Source organism: Procambarus clarkii, chromosome 70 (assembly GCF_040958095.1).
Source record: "Procambarus clarkii isolate CNS0578487 chromosome 70, FALCON_Pclarkii_2.0, whole genome shotgun sequence".
In the NCBI taxonomy this organism is placed as follows: domain Eukaryota; kingdom Metazoa; phylum Arthropoda; class Malacostraca; order Decapoda; family Cambaridae; genus Procambarus; species Procambarus clarkii.
In genome coordinates, this window is record NC_091219.1 from 10,386,421 (window position 1) to 10,407,600 (window position 21,180).

A 21,180-nucleotide genomic window follows, 5' to 3' on the forward strand; every position below is an offset into this window, starting at 1 on the left:
TTAATTACACTAATTACAATTCGTGGGAATATTTCTTAGCTATCTGCAGGCTTATCACTTTGGGGGTTCCGGTGGAGCACCCCCAATCCCGCGAGGGCCAGCGGGAGAAGGGTTTCCTTACTCTTACTAGCACGTAGACTGGGCAAAGGATTAGCTGCGGACAGCGGGACACTTGGGGACCGGCGCTGCACCCTTACCGCAGGCCAGCTGGCCGGACCCCCCCCCCCCCCCCCCCCGAAGGGCGAGGCCCGGTGGCCGCAAGGAGGCCTCAGAGTGGCGGAGCAACAACGTCCCGGACGTAGTCAGCTGGGGGTTTCAGCTGGTTGCTGGACCCGCCATTATCTCCGTTGGCGAGCCCGTCAAGAGAGCTGAGTGGCCCTACCATTTCTAAAGGTAAGAGGGCGTGGTCGGCTGGAGGCGAGCCTAGCTCAACCCCCAACCCCGATGGGCAAACGCGGCGGCTGGCCGCTGTAACTAGGAATGTGTGTTGACCTCATGGGTGCAGTAGTCTGCCCTCGGGCTCCATCCCTTTTCCTTGTTCATCAATGGTGTACCTTGTGCGCCTTCCGTAGTCGGTTCTGGAAGTATTAAGGCAGTAAGGGTGGGCAGAAACGGGCATGCAGTATGAACGTGACGGGCAAGGAACCTACCCCTTAAGGGTACTGCTGGAATTAGTTTCTAAGAGGAGGGGGACATTTCCGGAAGCGAACTGGGCAAGTGTCATTAATGGATAAAGCCAGGGTTATACCCTGCAGAAATTCTGAAAAGGAACACTGGCACAGGAAATAGGAGTGACTAGAGGGGAAAGGAAGAGAAAAAGATCTTCCAGGAAACTAGTCTGTAGCGAAGTGAGGTAACTATCAAACCGAGCAGAACTTTAGCGGGAAAAAACCCAGACAAGTAAAAAAGGTTGGGGAAACCAGTTACCGTATCTGGGTCAAGGGCAGAAGTTTATCCAGGGGGAGGGATCTAGCAAGTAATAATTAATTTCAAAATAATCCAATAGAATAATATAAAACAATAGAACAGCCCAACATAATCAATATTCATATGACCACTATGTATATAATATCAAATCAATATATAAATAAAACCATAAATCAAATATAAGAAACAGGTCTTAAGGCGTAACTGAAACATGCTTGCGTCCAGAGTGACATGAATTATAAGGATGGTAACCGAGTCCGTTACAGTGATCTCCATTGTAAGTTGGCCTCCGAAAAGCATGTTAAGAGCTGAATAGTTAGCCTAAGAAATTGCCTTATGAGGCGTAAATGAGTTTAGTCTGAGTGTCGATGAGCATTCTGCGAGCAGCAGTCCCCAAGAACTTCAAGATCTGGGGATCTGAAGCAAAGAGAAATGGCCACCAGGAAGGCTAGGGATCCGTAAATGTAAAATAAATAATGTAATTAATATAGTAAAATAACAGAAATAAGGACGAAAATAGTAAACCAACTCCCAGACTCATAATAAATTACTACGGACAAGATGGAAATAAAAATTGAATGACTACTATAAATTAGTATAGCAACTAATGAATATATACATACACATACATATATATATATATATATATATATATATATATATATATATATATATATATATATATATATATATACATATATATACATATATACACATACATATACATATATACCCATACATATACATATGCACACACACACACACACATACATTCACAAGAAATAAATAGTACCTTACAAATATAACGAAGTTTTCACTAAGAAAAGGTAAGAGAGACATAAGCACTAGAAGGATAGGGAAAAGCACAAAATACTCCTTCCAAAGTACGAGGTCGCAGGGCCATTAGCTGGCTAACAGGGCGGGCCCGCCCAGCTAAGGGCTCCACAGGGGTCCCTGCTAAGGGCGTAACGGCTGACCCAGCTAATGGGCTTAGTACGGGCCGACGGAGGGCATGGCGAAAAATGCCAGAGAAAACGATAACAAGTAAAGCAGAGGGAGGGTAGAAGTAAGGCGACTAAAACCCGGACCTAATAATAAAGAACTTAAATAAGTAGTAGTATGATACAGTAGGAACTGTATAAATAGATAAATAAGTAAATGTCCCACACTGGGGAGGAGGAAGTAAGCAGGGAAACCCTAACCTTAACAAACCAACGATAACGTAGCATGCACAACACGAACACTAGTGGTCAACAAGGGCAAAATAAGGGCTTAACAAACAACAGTTGCCAAATGTAAACTGTAAAATCCTGCCTCTGAACATCAGCAGCTGGAACACCTGCAGCTGGACATTGGCAACTGGTGCATCGACATCTGCCACAGATAAATAAATAGTGGCAACTGGCCACCAGGGAAAACTTCGGTTATAAGTAGAAATCCAACTGCAAGACAATTAGGGACCATATAGAAACTGGGAGCCAACAAGGGAATGATGAGTATCTTCGGCCGCTGCCGAAGATACAAAATTAGCGGCAACGGGCCAAGGGGGAAACTGCAGCAGTAAGGGAAGTGCGACTGCAAAACAGATCATGCTCAAATAATGCTGGAATATAACTCTTTAGAGAAAACGGGATTAATGCATGAAACTGAAATAAATTACAATCAAATACAATAAACTGAGAGGAGTGCTAATAGGCACCACGTCGGCTGGAACGCTTCTGCTGGAACTTCGGGGCTGGCGCGTCGGCAGCTGGACCCTTGGGAGCTGGAACGCAGTAGGATGGGCATTATCAGTTGGGACCGCTTCAACTGGAACATCAGGAACAACTTCAGCCGTAGCATGGAAGCTGGTCCAACAACCGCTGGAACGCCAGCAGCTGGACCATGTTCCACCTGGACAGCAGCAAGCTGGGACAGCAACAGCTGTACCCACAGCAGCTAGAACACCGACTGCCTGGAATGTCAGCAACCGTAACACCAACAGCTGCAGCAGCTGGACACCAAAATTGAGGAACAACGTAGTAAGAGAGTGGCGGCTCGGACACTAGGGCAGATGGCTGGACCAGATGCAACAGACCCAACCGAGCATCGGCCGCTAGAACACAGTGACACGTTACAGGAAGAACGTCGGCCGGACAACCCCTGAACGAAGGCAGCAAAGACGTCGGTGGCTGTGAAAACCTTCCGGGCTACACCGGCAGACAAAACGTCTGGATAAACCAGCGGCCTGGGGGGCCACTGTGACTTCCGGGCTACACCGGGCAGACAACACGTCTGGATAAACCAGCGGCCTGGAAGGCCGCATATTTATATGACCAATATAAATAAGATACCTGAATAACATCGCCGGCTTAACTCATCACAGGAAGAACGTCGGCTGGACATGAACCCCCGAACGCAGACAGCGAAGACGGCAGCGGCTATGACAACCTTCGTGGCTACATTGGGCAGACAAAACGTCTGGAGAAACCAGCGGCCTGGGAGGCCGCAGTATATTCCGGGCTACACCGGGCAGACAACACGTCTGGATAAACCAGCGGCCTGGGGGGCCACTGTGACTTCCGGGCTACACCGGCAGACAACACGTCTGGATAAACCAGCGGCCTGGAAGGCCGTGTATTTATATGACCAATATAAATATAATACCTGAATAACATCGCCGGCTTAACTCATCACAGGAAGAACGTCGGCTGGAGAGCAGCCCCTGAACGCAGTCAGCTAAGACGGCAGCGGCTGTCAACCTTCCTGGCTACATTGGGCAGACAAAACGTCTGAATAAACCAGCGGCCTGGGAAGCAGCAGTATCTTCCGGGCTACACCGAGCAGACAATACGTCTGATAACCAGCGGCCTGGGAAGCCACACATGTCTGGATAAGCCAGCAGCCGGGAGGCTGCAGATTCTTCCGGGCTACACCGGGCAGACAAAACGACTGGAAAACGTTTACTGGTACTGGTAAACGAAACTGGTACTGTCTAGCTGTCAGTACTTAATAACTTTAGGACAAAGTCAAGAAAACAAGTATAAAGATAAAACAGTAAGTAAAATGACATGCACTTAGGCAATGCATAATTAGCAATAAATTGCTGATGGAACTAATCATAATACGAGTCCAAGATAAACTTAAAGGGAGAGGCATGAGGCCCGAAGACAGCGTCTAGGACATCCTAGATGACTTTACTTAACTTAAAGGTGAAGCATAAGTTAAACAAACAATTGTAAACCAGTAAAGTAAAAACATGCTGCAAGAGCGATGTAAAATGCGGGAAATTTGCTGAGGAAACTAAACGTAAATGCAGGGCCAGAATAAAATTAAAGCAAGAGGCAAGGGCCCGATCCCTACAACTATCACATCCTAGCTGACTTTACATAATAACTTAAAGGCAAAGCAGAGGTTAAACAAACATAAATGTAAAACCAGCAAAGAAACACGCAGCTTGACACTGCATAAAATTCATTAATAAATTAAGGAAACTTATGGAAAATACAAGTCCATAAAACTTAAAGCTACAGGCCGGAGGCCTGTGACATAGCAGCTAGCATAACCTAGCTGACTTTACCTAATAACTTAAAGGCAATAGCAAAAGTTAAACAAACATAAATGTAAAACCAGCAAAGAAACACGCAGCTTGACACTGCATAAAATTCATTAATAAATTAAGGAAACTTATGGAAAAACAAGTCCATGAAAACAAAGCTAGAGGCCGGAGGCCTGTGGCACAGCAGCTAGCCTAACCTAGCTGACTTTACCTAATAACTTGTAACGGTTCTATTGTTACGTAAAGTATGGTGACAAATAAACACAGACACTAAAATACTATATATATATATATATTTGGTCGAATATACAGAAGTACACAGGTGATACTTTGGTGTGAGTTGAGCGCACTGAGCGTCGGTACAGTATCTCGCAAGTGTCTGCTCTAGACCACACTTGAAAGTAGACTAGTTAATGTTTGCTATTCTGCTGCTTATATGCTCGGGCAACACCTCACCGTGTTGCCCGGGCAATGCCTCACCTCATTCATCTCCAAAGGTTGACAGGAATATTAGCAATGCATTTGGAGCGAGTATATTATTGGGATAATCTACTCGCTACAGAACTCCCCCTCCCAGGGGATGAAAGGAAAAATAATTGATCAAGGAACTTAGCTGGTCAGTGAATTGTACGCCCTGCTCGCGTTACATAACCATCAAAGTTAACTTCCTCCTCTTCGCTGATGTCATCTAACTGGGGTCGTAGGGTGGGAGGTCGCACAGGATTGTCCGTCGTCGTAGGATCAGGTTGTGGTGCGGCTGGTAACTGGGGTTGTAGGGTGGGAGGTCGTACAGGATCGTCCGTTGTCGTAGGTGGCGGTGCTGCTGGTAACTGTGGTCGAAAAGTGAACTGCGTAGTCGGCGGATGTGTCTCTGGAGGGATGTCTGGGGCAGCGTCACAGTGTGCTGGTTTAAGGCGATCGATGGAGATGTTTACCCGCTGTCCTCGGCGTTCAATGGTGAAGAACTTCGGTGTTCGAGAAACCACTTTAAATGGTCCTTCGTAAGGTGACTGTAGAGGGCGTCGAACAGCGTCGACTCTTACAAACACGTGTTCAGTTGTGTGGAGCTCATGAGGCACATATGTAGTAAGAGTTGTCGGTTGGCGTGGTGGTGTAGGCCGAATGTTTGTCATGGCCGCCCGTAATTTCTGGACAAAAGTGGGGTCTGGGGGTGTGATAAGTGGTGTTGGGGTTAAGAATTCGCCCGGAAGCCGCAGGCTAGATCCGTATACTAAGTCTGCTGCCGAGAATCCACTGCCCTCCTTCGTGGCCGAACGGATGCCAAGCAAGACTAATGGAAGGTTGTCGATCCAATCATCAGGACGTGCTTGAGCTCTTAGGGCAGCTTTTAGTTGTCTATGAAAGCGTTCTACCATTCCGTTCGACTCAGGGTGGTATGCTGTGGTTCGGTTATGTGTGGTGCCGAGGAATTCCATAAGTTCCTTCCATAGATATGATTCGAACTGTCGTCCTTGGTCAGTGATGATGACAGAGGGGCTGCCAAAACGGGCGACCTATCCAGAGAGGAAAGCCTGGACCACTGACTCAGCTGAGATGTTGATTAATGGGATTGCTTCCGGCCATCTGGAGAATCGATCGATGCAGGTGAGTAGATAAGAATATCCTCTTGCCGACGCTAATGGTCCAACAATGTCTACATGCACCACCTCGAAACGGTCAGAAGGTAACGGAAACTGTTGAAGAGGGCTCTTTGTGTGACGATGTGTTTTCGCTCGCTGGCACTGGAGACATGAGCGAGTCCATCGTCGAACATCGGCATTGATTCCTGGCCATACAACACGCTCCGTTAGTAGTTTCTGGGACGCACGTACTCCTGGGTGTGCTAGGGAGTGAAATACTGAGAACGTTTTCCAGCGAAACTGGGCAGGAATGTAGGGCCTAAGTGCTCCCGTCCGTGAGGTGTCACAGATTATACTTTCGCCACCTTCCATGGGAATCTCGATGAACCGGAGAGCTGTGTCAGATGTTCGTAATCGCTGCAGATCAGGGTCTTCCCGTTGGCCCTTACTGATTACACAATAGTCCACCTGAGCTGGGTTTGTCACGACGTGGTTTATGGTGGGTCGAGACAGTGCATCGGCTATGACATTATTAGTTCCTTTGACATGACGGATATCCGAGGTAAATTGGGAAATAAATCCCAGGTGGTTGGCTACTCGAGGAGAGTGAGCATCACCCTTGGCCGCCAGCGCATAAGCGAGAGGTTTGTGGTCTGTGAGGATGTGGAAGCTCCGCCCCTCGAGAAAGTGCCGGAAATGTTGCATGGCTGAGTAGATGGCGAGCAGTTCCCTATCAAAAGTGCTGTACTTCTCTTCAGTGGGTGACAGGCGCGCTGAAAAGAATGCAATTGGGCGCCATTCTCCTTCAACGAGCTGTTGTAGTACAGCACCAATTGCTGTGTTTGAAGCGTCGGTAGATAGATTGGTGGGAGCGTCAGACACTGGGTGTGCAAGGTGAATTCCGCCAGCTTGTGTTTTATGTCGGTGAATGCTGTCTCTGCCTGGGGAGTCCACTCCAACGGAAGACGGGACGTGAGTTTCCGACCACGTAAGAGGTCGTATAAGTGTCGCAAGATGTCTGAACAATGTGGAATGAATCGATGATAAAAATTCACTACACCAAGAAATTCTTGCAACTTCTTTGGAGTAGATGGGCGCGGGAATTCCTTGATTGCCTCGATTTTCTTCTCTAGTGGTTGGACCCCTGCTGCTGACACACGGTGTCCAAGAAATCCAGCTCTGGAACATGGAAAATACACTTTTCGGAGTTGACCTGCAAGCCGAAGTTGTGCAGACGGGTGAGAAGGAGTCAGAGGTGTAGCAGATGTTCTGTTGGTGATGTACTGGCCACCAGCAGATCGTCAATGTAGGCGTAGCAAAAAGGAAGGTCCTTAACTACTTGGTCGATGAAGCGTTGGAATGTCTGGGCTGCATTCCGTAGACCAAAAGGCATCCGGACGAATTCAAACAGTCCAAAAGGTGTTGTGATTGCTGTTGCTGTTTTCGGAATGTCTGCCGGTTCCACAGGGATCTGGTGAAATGCCCGCACAAGGTCAATTTTCGAAAAAACGGTTGCGTTGCTCAATCCCTGTGAGAAATCCTGGATGTGTGGTATTGGGTAGCGATCCGGCAGAGTACGAACGTTGAGAGCCCTGTAGTCTCCGCAAGGGCGCCATTCCCCTGGGGCTGTTTTCGGGACCATATGGAGAGGTGAAGCCCATGGACTGTTCGAAGGCCGGATTATTCCCACCTCCTGTAGCTTATTGAATTCAGCACGTGCTACCGCCAGTCGTTCCGGTGCCAGGCGGCGTGGTCTGGCGAAGGTAGGTGCTCCCGTTGTAGTAATGTGATGCGTAATCGTATGTTGCACCTCTGGTCGAGGGCTGGCGGGTTGGGTCACATCTTTGAATTCATCCAGGAGTGCTTGAAGTTCCGTAGATGCGACTGGGGTGACGATGTTAACTTGTGTAGAGGTACTAGGAGAGGCTGGAAGTACTGCACCTGCGGGATCCACAACAAGTCGATGGTGTTGCAGGAAATCCCATCCAAGAATGGGTTGTTCCACATCCGCTATGAGGAAAGTCCACGTAAAGCGACCCAGAGAGGCGAACTCGAGAACCAGGGCGCGTGTCCCATATGTACAGATGGACGTACCATTGGCGGCTCTTAAGTCCAAACCAGGAGTACGGGTTAGTTTGACCAGTGGGGGAGGCAACACACTAGCTGCTGCACCTGTGTCAACGAGGAAACGGCGTTTGGTTATGATGTCAGATATGTAGAGCAGTGTAGTGTTTGAAATGGCGGGGTCACTGGCCGTTAACAGTCCCCGCCGAAGTAGTTTCCCGACCAGGAACAAGGAGCCCTACAGTTGCGGGCTTGGTGTCCGAACTTCTGGTGGTAAGAACAAAGCTCTCCCCGATGTTCTCGCTGTCGCCTAGAGACTGATACTGGATTCGCATGGTACGTCCTCCCTGGGTGGAAGAAACGCCGTGTTCTGGAGGACGTCGAGTTGTTGGGTGTCTGTAGTCTGCTGTGTTACACTGGGATGGGACAGCGTAGCGTTATCAGACGTCGCATGAAGCCGGTCTGCCAGTGTAGCCAGCTGGGCTAATGGGGTGTCGTCAGCGATACTGAATAGGGCCGGTTGAATGTGTTTTGGACAGAGTTGTATCCACAGTGATCTCACAATCTCGCTGGGGGCTGGGCCAGTTGCAGTATGCATCACATACTGAATATGCCGCAGAAGCTGAGCTGGTGTTTTGTCTGCTAATCTTTTGTCAGTGAGGAGTTGGTCCCTTTGTTGAATGCGGCGTTTCATTGCTGCCTGTAGAAGAGCGGCCTTCAATGCAGTGTACGTCCTGGTGTCCGGTGATGACAGCGGAGGTAGTGTGCATCACCTCCGATGGAAGTGTTGGCAGGGTACAGGCATATCGGGCTTTCTCAGTCGAAATTTCGTGAAGGTCGAAAATAGCCTCCATCTGCATGAACCAAAATTCTGGCTCATCTGCGTTGTATCCTGGAAACCTGGTAGATAAATCCATGACGAAGATCTAGTTTGTGACTAGGTGTTCTTTTTCACTCACTGGGTCACCAATGTAACGGTTCTATTGTTACGTAAAGTATGGTGACAAACACAGACACTAAGATACTATATATATATTTGGTCGAATATACAGAAGTACACAGGTGATACTTTGGTGTGAGTTGAGCGCACTGAGCGTCGGTACAGTATCTCGCAAGTGTCTGCTCTAGACCACACTTGAAAGTAGACTAGTTAATGTTTGCTATTCTACTGCTTATATGCTCGGGCAACACCTCACCGTGTTGCCCGGGCAACGCCTCACCTCATTCATCTCCAAAGGTTGACAGGAATATTAACAATGCATTTGGAGCGAGTATATTATTGGGATAATCTACTCGCTACAAACTTATAGGCAATAAGCAAAAGTTAAAACAAACCTAAATGTAAAATCTGCAAAAGAAAACATGCAGCTTGACACCATTAAATTCATTAATAAATTAAGGAAACTTATGGAAAATACAAGTCCATGAAAAATTAAAGCTAGGGGCGAAAGCAAAGGTAAAATTACAGTAAATATTGTAGCGTGAGGAAACACGCCATGACTAACAGTCAGACTGTAAAGAAGGATTTATATAAAGAACGTAAATAATAAATAACGACACAACAGAAGTCGCCCAAGCAGCATACCTCACGTCGACTGGGTGAGGGAGCTTAAGGTACAGGGCTGAGCAGTTGGGGGAGGTGGGGTGGTGGACAGGCCTCCTCCCGATTGTGCTTCAAATAACAGCCACCTACTGGAGAAAATCCAGTGCCCCATAACACCGAGGGTCACCTCCCTCTCTAGGACCACTGCACCTGCATTTGGTCACCAAGGCTGAACCAACAGGCGTGCTTCAGGGTGCGCGCGCCAACACAGAGACAAACACCGGTCCGGCGCGCCAACAACACAAACACTGGTCCGGCGCGCCAACAACACAAACACGGTCCGGCGCGCCGACAACACAAACACTACCTAAAATGTTGAGAAGGGCAGGACGCCCCTGACGGGTCGCTCCGAGTCGTTGTCCATAGGAACTGGTGTAGGGTCCATGCTGGGGGAACAGTTGAGCGGGCTAAACTTCTGTGTTTACGACTCGCTGAGCAGCAATGAGCCGTTAGTAAGAGCAGCTACTGGCTTGGGAAGAGGGGCCACGCAGTCTCCGTCCAGGTTTATATAACCTCGGCTCGTTGCGCGCGCAGCTTGGGGCGGTTAAAGTCAGCTTCCAGACATACGTTTTCTCTTCCACTCAGAAAACCCACCGTTTTTGGGAAAAACAGTGTTCTTTTCACTTATCGTAAAAGGAGAAATGCTTGGAGTGACTCTGTGTATATGCAGCTCAGGCTTGGGTACAAATATTACTGGGCATATGGGATAGGTGTTCATGATAATGACACGAAGTGTAAACTATGTGGTATGTTAAGGTCTCACACCCGTGCCCATTATGTTCTTGATTGTCCGTTGATTAATGTATATAGAAACACTGAGATAAGGACTGTTCCTGAACAAATAGCCTGGATGTGTCACAAAGGAAAGGTTGATGATATTCTTGAGAGATATAAGAATTTTGCACCAAGACTAATATTTTGTTGAATTATCTGCATGTCTCTTGCAAATTGTCTATACAGTATAACTAGGTCATAAAAGTATTTGTGTGTACGTCTGATACCATACTACTTGTGAAGGAGGAAATGTATATGTTTATCTCTCAGAATGTTTGGTAACATGTTTATTGTTTGTGATGTGTGTCTATGTATGTACTAACACGTTGTACTGAACGGGGTGAGAATTTCTTGAGCTTCCTCATCCCTTATTTGTATTTTACCTCAATAAACTTATTTCAATTTCAATTTCAATATCCTAACTGACTAAACTAACCAAAGCTAACCTTTCGTATCGTAACCCAAAGAAATTAAAATATAAATTTGGTTTTATTATTCTAACCGTATGTGACGTCATCGTGACGTGATAGTCATTCCAAGGTATCATCATGGACACCAGCGCTGGTGACGGCAGTTGTCAGGCCAGAGTGACACGGGACAGACGCTGTTACCTTACTCTCCGCTCCATAATGGCCGAAAACGGCCAGAATGAGGAGGTAGGTCAGGCCCCCACGGTGTGGACTGCCCGGGGTGGTGCCGAGGGCGTGTACAGGTGGGAGGCCCCACACAGGTGGCCTGGTCATGACATTGTTTACCTCGGGGTCATAACATTCTACACCCCAAATGTGTGACCTCGAGGCACACACACATTCGAGGCATCTTTTACAGTGTCAAGTTCTTTGGCACTGGAAGATATTGCTGGGAGCTTTGGTTTACCTGTAGTGGTCTCTAGAGTTTTCCCTACTCAATTTGATTCAACGACAAAATTTAATAAATTTCATTATTATTTAAATTTGGGTCCGTCTAATTTCCACACGCTAACACAAGCTTCACAAAGCTTCCTGGCAATACGTTAGTAATGAATAAATATGATATATTTACTCATTATAATGTTGGTGCTGAACGTACTCCACGAAAAAACATAATTTTAATCTGAAAAAGTATCTTTTTATAAAGAAATTAGACGAAAATAAAGAGCTGGTGACGCCAAATCAAGTCGACGATCCAAGCGTCAATGTTGTGGAGCAACTTATCCAAGACAGATTGTTGCCTGGAGAGTTTGCTGGCATATCAGCCTCTTGTACACTCGTCGCACTTCTCTGCTCAAATTGTCACAAATTGAAATGATGGTATAAACTACAATAATGCATAGTTACAATAATATTTAGCATAAATAGCCAGAAAATATTAAAATTGTATTGAAAAATAGGTATCTGGAAGTGAAATTAACTCCATGGGACAATAGTTTTGTTATATAGATGCTGATGATTATTCGCTGGTATGCATTCGCTACTTGAACTACTATGCACTTACGTATCCAGAGATTAGTTCAGAGTAAAACCATGTTTTTCCAAATTCTACATTACATACCATCATTATAATAGATAAATATGACGTATTTCTTCATTACTTATATAATGCAAGGAAATTTTGGGGTATGATTAGGTAGCTAAAGGTGGCTTTTGGGTAAATACATGGACTCGCTCTGGGTGTGTGTAGAACCGTACACATTAGCCAATCAATTGTGTAATTAACATGCATTCATATTAATAATACATTCAATAACATCATTATAGGGGGTAAATGTCATATATCTTCATTACTTGTGTAATGCTAGAAGGCCGGAGTAGCACTAGGTAACTATGGATATAGCTTTGGGAAAATACATGGACCCGCTCTGGGTGTGTGGAGAGCTACACACTAGCAAATCAATTGTCTAATTAACATGCATATATATGCTAATTAACCTTCAAGATTTATATGTCGGAAGAAAGGCAGAGATGTAGACATTACTGTAGCTACATTTCAAGTAATATATATAATTTATGTGAAAGGCATTATATTTTTAAATAAATAATACTACATAATCGCCGGTTATTAATACGGCGATTATTAATAAATTAATACGAAGACGACTCGCTATCACTTCAAGGTGATCCAAATAGGGTTTTGAAATGGTCAAAGGATTGGCAGATGCAGTTTAATGCTGATAAATGTAAAGTTCTGAGGCTAGGAAATGATGATAGAGTTACAAGATACGAGCTAGATGGTGTTGAGATTGCGAAGTCGGATTGCGAAAGGGATCTGGGAGTTATGATTAGTAAGAATTTAAAACAAAAGGATCAATGCATGAATGTTCGTAATAAGGCGAATAGGACACTGGGATTTATTAATCGAAGCGTAAGTAACAAGACACCTGGTGTGGTTCTTAAGCTATATCTTGCTCTGGTTAGGCCCCATTTAGATTATGCAGTTCAGTTTTGGTCGCCGTATTATAGAATGGATATAAATTCCCTTGAACGTGTCCAACGTAGGATGACTAAGTTAATTCCCCTAATTAAAAATCTTTCATATGAAGAAAGATTAACAAAGCTTAAGTTGCATTCACTGGAAAGGCGAAGAGTTAGGGGTGACATGATAGAGGTTTACAAGTGGATGAATGGACATAACAGGGGGAGATATTAATAGAGTATTAAAAATATCAACACAAGACAGAACACGAAACAATGGGTATAAATTGGATAAGTTTAGATTTAGGAAAGACTTGGGTAAATACTGGTTCAGTAACAGGGATGTTGGTTTGTGGAACCAATTGCCGCGTAACGTGGTGGAGGTGGGGTCCCTCGATTGTTTCAAGCGTGGGTTGGACAAGTATATGAGTCGGGTTGGGGGGTTATAGATAGGAGCTGCCTCGTATGGGCCAATAGGCCTTCTGCAGTTACCTTTGTTCTTATGTTCTTATAAGAACATAAGAACTCTTCGCCTTTCCAGTGAATGCAACTTAAGCTTTGTTAATCTTTCTTCATATGAAAGAATTCTAATTTGGGGAATTAACTTAGTCATCCTACGTTGGACACGTTCAAGGGAATTTATATCCATTCTATAATACGGCGACCAAAACTGAACTGCATAATCTAAATGGGGCCTAACCAGAGCAAGATATAGCTTAAGAACCACACCAGGTGTCTTGTTACTTACGCTTCGATTAATAAATCCCAGTGTCCTATTCGCCTTATTACGAACATTCATGCATTGATCCTTTTGTTTGAAATTCTTACTAATCATAACTCCCAGATCCCTTTCGCAATCCGACTTCGCAATCTCAACACCATCTAGCTCGTATCTTGTAACTATCATCATTACCTAGCCTCGGAACTTTACAATTACAGCATTAAACTGCATTTGCCAATCCTTTGATCATTTCAAAACCCTATCTAGATCAACTTGAAGTGATAGCGAGTCCTCCTCCGAATTAATTTCCCTTCCGATTTTCGTATCGTCGGCAAATTTGCAAATGTTGCTACTCAAACCTGAATCTAAATCATTTATATATATTATAAACAACAGAGGTCCCAGGACAGAGCCCTGAGGTACGGTACTCCACTAACATTATCCCACTCTGACTTAACCCCATTTATACTAACTCTGTTTCCTTTGGAATAGCCATGCCCTAATCCAAGTTAATATAGCACCCCCAATACCATGAGCTTCTATTTTTTTTAATTAGTTAATTAATTATTAATTTAATAATTCATGTGGTACTGTATCAAAAGCGTTGCTAAAGTCAAGGTACACAACATCGCAATCCTTACCACTATCAACTGCCTCAACTATGCTGGAATAAAAAGTTAGCAAATTTGTTAAATATGAACGGCGATTTGTAAAACCATGTTGCGACTCATTTATTAATTTATGTTTTTCAAGATGGAGACGAATTGTATTTGCAATTATTGATTCAAGTAACTTTCCCACAATAGACGTTAGGCTAATTGGCCGATAGTTTGATGCAAGTGATCTATCTCCTTTCTTAAAAATTGGTACCACATTAGCTACCTTCCATGACTCTGGCACTCTGCCTGACTCTAATGATTTATTAAATATGGTAGACAGTGGCTCGGAAAGCTCCTCTTTGCATTCTTTAAGCACCCTGGCAAACACTTCATCCGGCCCTGGGGATTTGTTTGGTTTTAGTTTTTCTAATTGTTTAATTACATCCTCCCTGGTGACTGCTAAACTAGTCAACCTGTCCTCATCCCCACCCACATAGACTTGTTCGGCTGAAGGCATATTGTCAAGTGCTTCTTTAGTAAATACAGATATAAAATATTTGTTAAAAATACTACTCATCTCCTTGTCATTATCCGTTATTTGACCTGTCTCAGATTTTAATGGACCTATCCTTTCCCTAGTCTAAAATGTTCCTATTAGGGTCCCCCACACATTTAGTTGGTTAATGCTTGTTGCAATATGAATATTTACATGATGGATTTTAAGTAAATTTTGGGCATTTCAAGTAATTCAAGCATCTACAGTATTGATAAATTTATTTTAATGCATTTCACCTTAATATAGTATATTATGTACAAATAAAAATCAATTGTAATTGTTAATATCTTTATGTACATGTCCTTATTACCAGGAAATATTCTGTATTGTTTGGAAAAGGGGGGAATACTAGGAGTGATAAAATGCTTGAAGTTGTAAAATGACTTCCTACTGGAACATGCATGCCGAGTATTGCCTCTTGTAACTAAGTCACCGCCTTGGGCTTTTGTTAGGAAGTTGCTTGATTATCTACAGTCCTCCTGGGTTACGTGAAGTCTTGTTCTCCGTTTGGGTACTATGGTGTCCTATGTATGACATGCACCTTATGAATGTTTTGTCTGTTTTCTGGGGAGAGCCCTTTCGGCTCCCAGGAGCTTACTAGGGTGATATGCTAATGTTAGACTTTGGACTTAATGTCAGATATCAGTCATGTGTATGGAATTCTGTGAGCCTACCGGGGACAACGAGCCAGTACCTGGGCCCCCTCAGAGAGGCATGGGGTAGCAATGGCCTATAGAAACCCCCGTGCGGTTGGAAGCATTCTATGTCTGCTATCGACCGGGTCAGGTTCCCGGAAAGGTAAGCATCCCAAAATGAACCCCCTATTCTGGTGAAATTATTCCTACTAAAAGCTGAACAAGTGGATAGAACTCCTCTAAAACGCGCAAACGATCAGGATGTCACACGTTGCCACGTCGCTGTCTGCGCAGCTCCCCCCTTCCCAGGAGGGGGAAGGGGGAGCCCCAGACCCCTCACGCCGGCTATCCACTCGTCAGTTCTAAGGCTGATGCTAGAGGCTGAGGTTGCGTGCTCTGGCTCCGGTGGTTGTTTCAGCACTGTACCTAGAATGCTCCCAACCATAGGGGGGGGGGGGGGTTCTATAGGCCATTGCTCCTCGTGCTTCTCTGAGCGGGCGAGGTTCTTGCTCGTGGTCCCCAGTAGGCAAGAACTCCAAGCACATTGATGCCAGAAAGTTGTGCATATCCCATTCAACCTGAATAGCTTCGGGGAGCCTCCGGGACTCGCCCAGAAAATGGCATTTTATTACATTCAACGCTGGTCTTTTGCAAAAGAAAACTGTGTGTGTGTGTACACACTTCATAAAATTCTTTTCCATCTGCACCATAGCTCCCAGCCCAACCTACCTTCATTTGTCTAGTGTATAAAATTTCATAGTTATAGAATGTTAAACAATTTTCAGCTTCAGGATGTTCGTAGCATTTACTATCAGAACTACGCCTCCTTAAGAATTTAGCTGTGTGCATTAAATACTGTGTTTATTTAGTGCAACACCGATTTTTCTAGTTTTGTCTTGTCAGCAAGTATTATGGTATACTGGAAATATGGGTAATTAAAGAGTGAGTTAGGGCTGGCAGTGAAGGGCTTTCAGGCATCCCTTTTACACCAACATTTGTAAACATGTAACTTTCAAGATTTTCTGTATTTATTCTAATGTAAATAAACCTGCTATTTCATGTTAGTGATACCTAGGTTTTCGAATTTAATCCGTTCTCAGAAACTGTTTGTAAACCGAAAATTCATAAACTGAAATGGATTTACTCATAAGAAATAATATAAATTGGAGCTCGTAACTTTTGAAGTCGAGAAATTGAGCTCGTAATTTAAAAAATTACAAAAGAGGGACGTTTGAATCCCGACGTTCCACTGCATTTACAATTTTATTGCATAGTTATGTTTTTGTCTAGGATATTTATCTCCCACTCTCTTACTCTGTTCCTCACTTATTGACTGTATTCAAAGCCTACCCACCTCAGCTTATATGGTGGGAGTAAAGCTTGGTTAAGTTTGAGCATACCCACATGTATATATGCATGATCTGATGAAACATCACTTCCTTCTGCTTGAAAAGCATAGTCCTGGTCGGACCTCTTAGCCCATGGTTTTGGGAAATCAAATTAGACCTTTAGGGACAGATATCTGGCTTTGGACTTCTCTGGTTTGTTTCTCTCTCAATGACCCAAAATCTTTTAATGCTATACTCTGTACTGTGTTACAAGAAGCTTGTGCTATTGATGGTGGGTTCACTTTCACTTGCTACTGTCTCACTTCTCTAGATATGTGAACAGGTCTACCACTTTGAAAGATCCATATTATGATGGGGTGGGAGTGGGGGGAGGGTAAAAGTTTAAAAGTGATATAGGCCCTAGATGGACTGTAGCTTTTGTGGTTTTCTTATGCCGTATATTGCCACATTGGACCATGGGAGCGTTGAGTAGCACTTAAATTGTTCATCCTTTTTCAGTTACTTGTGGTAGTTTTACATTTGTATAGACTTATTATTATAATTTGTCACTTTATAAATACTTCATAATGTTCTTGTTGCCAAATTGACTAGCAAGGAAGACAGGAGTAGTTTCTTGATCACTGCCATGTGATCAAACCACCATTTAGTACCTTCAACTATGCCATGTTTTATAATGCTTAATATTCTTTTTCTCTACATAGGGCTGGATTTGTTCAATAGAAACCAGCTTCTTTGAAATCCACAACGAAAGAGTTAGACCTGCTGAATGAAAGAACTAAAAGTGAAGAACTAAGTGAGGTTTCTATTAACAACTTAAAAGTAAGTAAATTGCTAAGTACTGTATCCTCAATTGGCATTCTTTCAAGTTTTTGGTCATTCATTTATTCATCATCATTACCCCATTTTTTCTATTTCATGGAGTTCAAGGAATCAGCCCATAGAAACAATTAGTAATACCTGTATAAGGTTTTTTATTTTGAAGAAAAATAGCACTTCACATTAGTTCCATTTACATTATATACCATCACGGGTAAACAAGCTCCACCACACATGCTTATGGATTTCAGTTCATTATATTATTTATTTTTCTCACAGTACCATACACAAACCATAAACAGTATCTCCAGATACATTTAAAATACCAGAATACATAACATACCCTGCTACCATTATTTTATAAAGTCATAGTGTGATGAGCAGATACATCATGTCTTTTGTAAAGCTATTTATAAAAAATAAAAGGCATGCCCCCCCCCCCCCATGATGTGTTAAGACTTCACAGTGAGGCCCCTGTGCATGTTCCTGAGCGTGTGAGCCATGCAAAAAATGTTTACAATTTGTTTCATTATATGTAACTATAAATTTGGTATCAAAATGTTTACAAAGGAATTGTCTAAGAGAACAGAAGCACAAATAAGTGTATTTACAATAAATTATTTGTGACAACAATGGATATACAAATATTTATGGATAGCAATCGGTTGATATGTTTTAGCGTCCACATAATGTTTAGTTGGAGTAGGGACGAAGCATTTTAGCACCATTTGAACACAATACTGAGATGTTTGTTCAACCCACTTCCCAACTCTCAATATTGTATTTGCATTAGTGTACTGATTTACAGACATTTGATCCATGTCACTAGACTTGTGAAGTCTGGCATAGCAAACCCAGACCTGTTCCACAATTCAGCTCCATTCCTGTAATTTAACTTATTTGCTCTGTGTGTGATTACTATTTCTTTTCCTTGTTACATTGTAATTAACTTTCTATTACAGTATCACTGTTTATGGGGATCTCTTTTTTATATACTTTTGTCAATACTTATCAGGTTGTGAAAGAAACCGACAAAAACCAACTCCTCCGACTTGTTCAATCGGAACAAGAGAGCGGTTGCTCAAACGGAAAGCAACTCTTCCTCAAGGTCACATTCCATACTCGTCATACATCTTGTGGGCTCTCACACAATATCAAATGAATGCTGCAAGGGTAAGACTGCTCTGTGCTCTGTTAATGTGGTTATTAGGTACTATCATCCTATTATGGAAGCATATGTTATTTATGGATTATTATTTTTACTTTTGTTTTGCACAATGACGGTTTTTCCGCCTTTGTTTACCTTGGGGTAAGGGGTAGTTATTGCACTGGTCAGGCGCGGGGTACTGCGTAGCTAGTTTTCACCTTTAACAGTGGCCGGCTCTGTTCTTTTCAGGTGCGTCTTCTTGCGTGGTTTTTCTTTTTCTATTTGTTTTTCTATTTGTTTTTGCCTGGTGTGGAGGGTCTGCCTTGTATTCCCTCCCCCTTATATTAGGGTCATTTTGTGGTGGCACCCCCTGCTTCGCCCTTGTAAGTAGACACGTCTTGTGAGTTAAGTTTTTAGCAGTTTGCTTGGTAGTTTGTGGCGCCGGTTAGCAGTGCCCAGCCTGGGATAACCCTTAGCAGACCCAGTCTAAGGGCCCTGGGAAACTCCGCAGGGGCACTCGGGTTCAATGGAGGAGACCCCTGCGTCCTCTCTCGCGCTGTGCGAGTTTGAGGGTTGCTCTGTCCCCTTGTCTCAGGGCAGCACTCATTTTTTTGGCCTTCGTAATGCTGCCTGTTTGGTCGGTGACACATTCGACCCTGAGTCCTGCGAGCTTTGTTGCTTGTGACTCAATTCACCCAGACTGAGGATGTTTTTCTTCGGATGCAGGCAGCATGCACATTACAGGATTGATTTAGGTTGTTGCAACGCGCTCGGATTGTCGCTTCCCCAGACGCACCGAGGCTGCTCCGCTTTGGTTTTAAGGACTCGGATTTGGGGGTGTTGGTCGCTTTGGCCTTGGTTTCGTCTGCGCCCTCTCGTTCTTCTCCCTCAATGGTTTCATTTGTTCCCCCCCACCCCCTGCTTCTGACCCCAAAGCATCTGAAGGTTTTGGGGTTTAGAGGTTTCTGAAACTCGGGCTATTTTGGGGATTGCCCCATCCAAGGTGGCTACGGGGGCATTTGAGTCGGTTCCTCCTGCCCTTGCTCCGGGGTCTGGCCAGTGGGGCCCCTTCTCTTCCGGAGCTGTGGAGGACGACTCGGCCCTGGGGACTGATGTGGGGGTTCCCGGGGTTGGGGGAGGAGCTGACTTGGGGGCTTTAGGCTCAGTTGGACCCCGCCTGGATTTTCAGGCTTTCTGAGCGGGGCAAGGAGTGGGGTTTTCTTTTCCCCCCTCTGCGTACAATTTGGACTTGGGTTTGGCTCCTTCCCGGGTTTGGTTTCGTGTCCTTGTGGACCCCTTCATTTCTGTCTTTCCAGAGATTTTCGGCTTCCCGCATCTCGCCTCCTGAGGTGCGGTCGGCCATTGCGGCTTACCTCCTGTGTGACCCGGAATATGCCTCCATAATGGATCCTGCTTCGTTCAGGTTTGGATCTTCTTATCCTTACTGGGTGCGTTATGAGGTTCCGGGGTCGTCCTAGCTTGCAGACTGCCCCCTATTCTCTTTGGGTGCTTGGGACTCCTTCTGTCGGACCCACACGTTTGAGTGGCGTGAGGCATTGATGGTGGTCCAGGTTAACCTTGGGGGCAACTTTGAGCATCTTAATGAGTGCCTTTTTGCCCCTGACCTTTTGCGGGATATTGGCATGGTACAGCTTCATGTGCAGGTTCCTTCCCTGTCTGCTGCTCTTGTGGCTGAGGACTATCGCACTCGTGGCTTCTTGGCTGCGGTCCTACGTTACTTTTCCCTCTGGGAGCTGTCTTCAGATTGGCTTGCAGAGGATGTAGAGGCGCTTGGGTCCGTTTCCAGGTCTAGCGCCTTGGTCTCGGCCGTTTGCACGTTGTCTGCACTGTTAAAACTGTTTGCGCCAATCCTACGGGAGGCACTGCTGCGTTTTTTCACTGCGCATTTCGCGTGTCGACAGGCAGTTCTCGCTTCCTCCTTGGAATCTGCTTGGGCCCCTGGTTCTTTTTTGTCTTCCCCGTTTGTCCTTTGCTTTTTGCGGGGTCTGCGGTTGAGCGTTATATTCAGGCGGCTTCCTCCACTTGCCGCCCTGTGTCTGAATTATGGGTTCTCCAAGGGTTCCCGGGGGTAGGGGTTCCTTCCCGGAGGGGTCGTACCAGGGCTCGCGGTTCCATTCTTCGGTGTCAGCCACAAGTGTCAGGTTCAGAGCCGGTGGCGCCTGTGGTCCCGGCTGCACCTGGTCCTGGTTGATACCTGGTTGATGGGGTTCTGGGAGTTCTTCTACTCCCCAAGCCCGGCCCGAGGCCAGGCTTGACTTGTGAGAGTTTGGTCCACTAGGCTGTTGCTTGGAGCAGCCCGCAGGCCCACATACCCACCAGAGCCCGGTTGGTCCGGCACTCCTTGGAGGAATAAATCTAGTTTCCTCTTGAAGATGTCCACGGTTGTTCCGGCAATATTTCTTATGCTTGCTGGGAGGACGTTGAACAACCGCGGACCTCTGATGTTTATACAGTGTTCTC

At 44.9% G+C, this 21,180-nt stretch overlaps 1 long non-coding RNA gene across 1 annotated transcript in view; it reads right to left on the reverse strand.

The window, feature by feature from the left end:
* LOC138356171 (uncharacterized) overlaps window positions 1-21,180 on the reverse strand; it is a 73,605-nt gene continuing 52,425 nt past the window's right edge. The window contains exon 3 of the long non-coding RNA XR_011224236.1: window positions 1-578. This is a non-coding gene — a long non-coding RNA (uncharacterized lncRNA). The remainder of the gene's footprint in view (window positions 579-21,180) is intronic.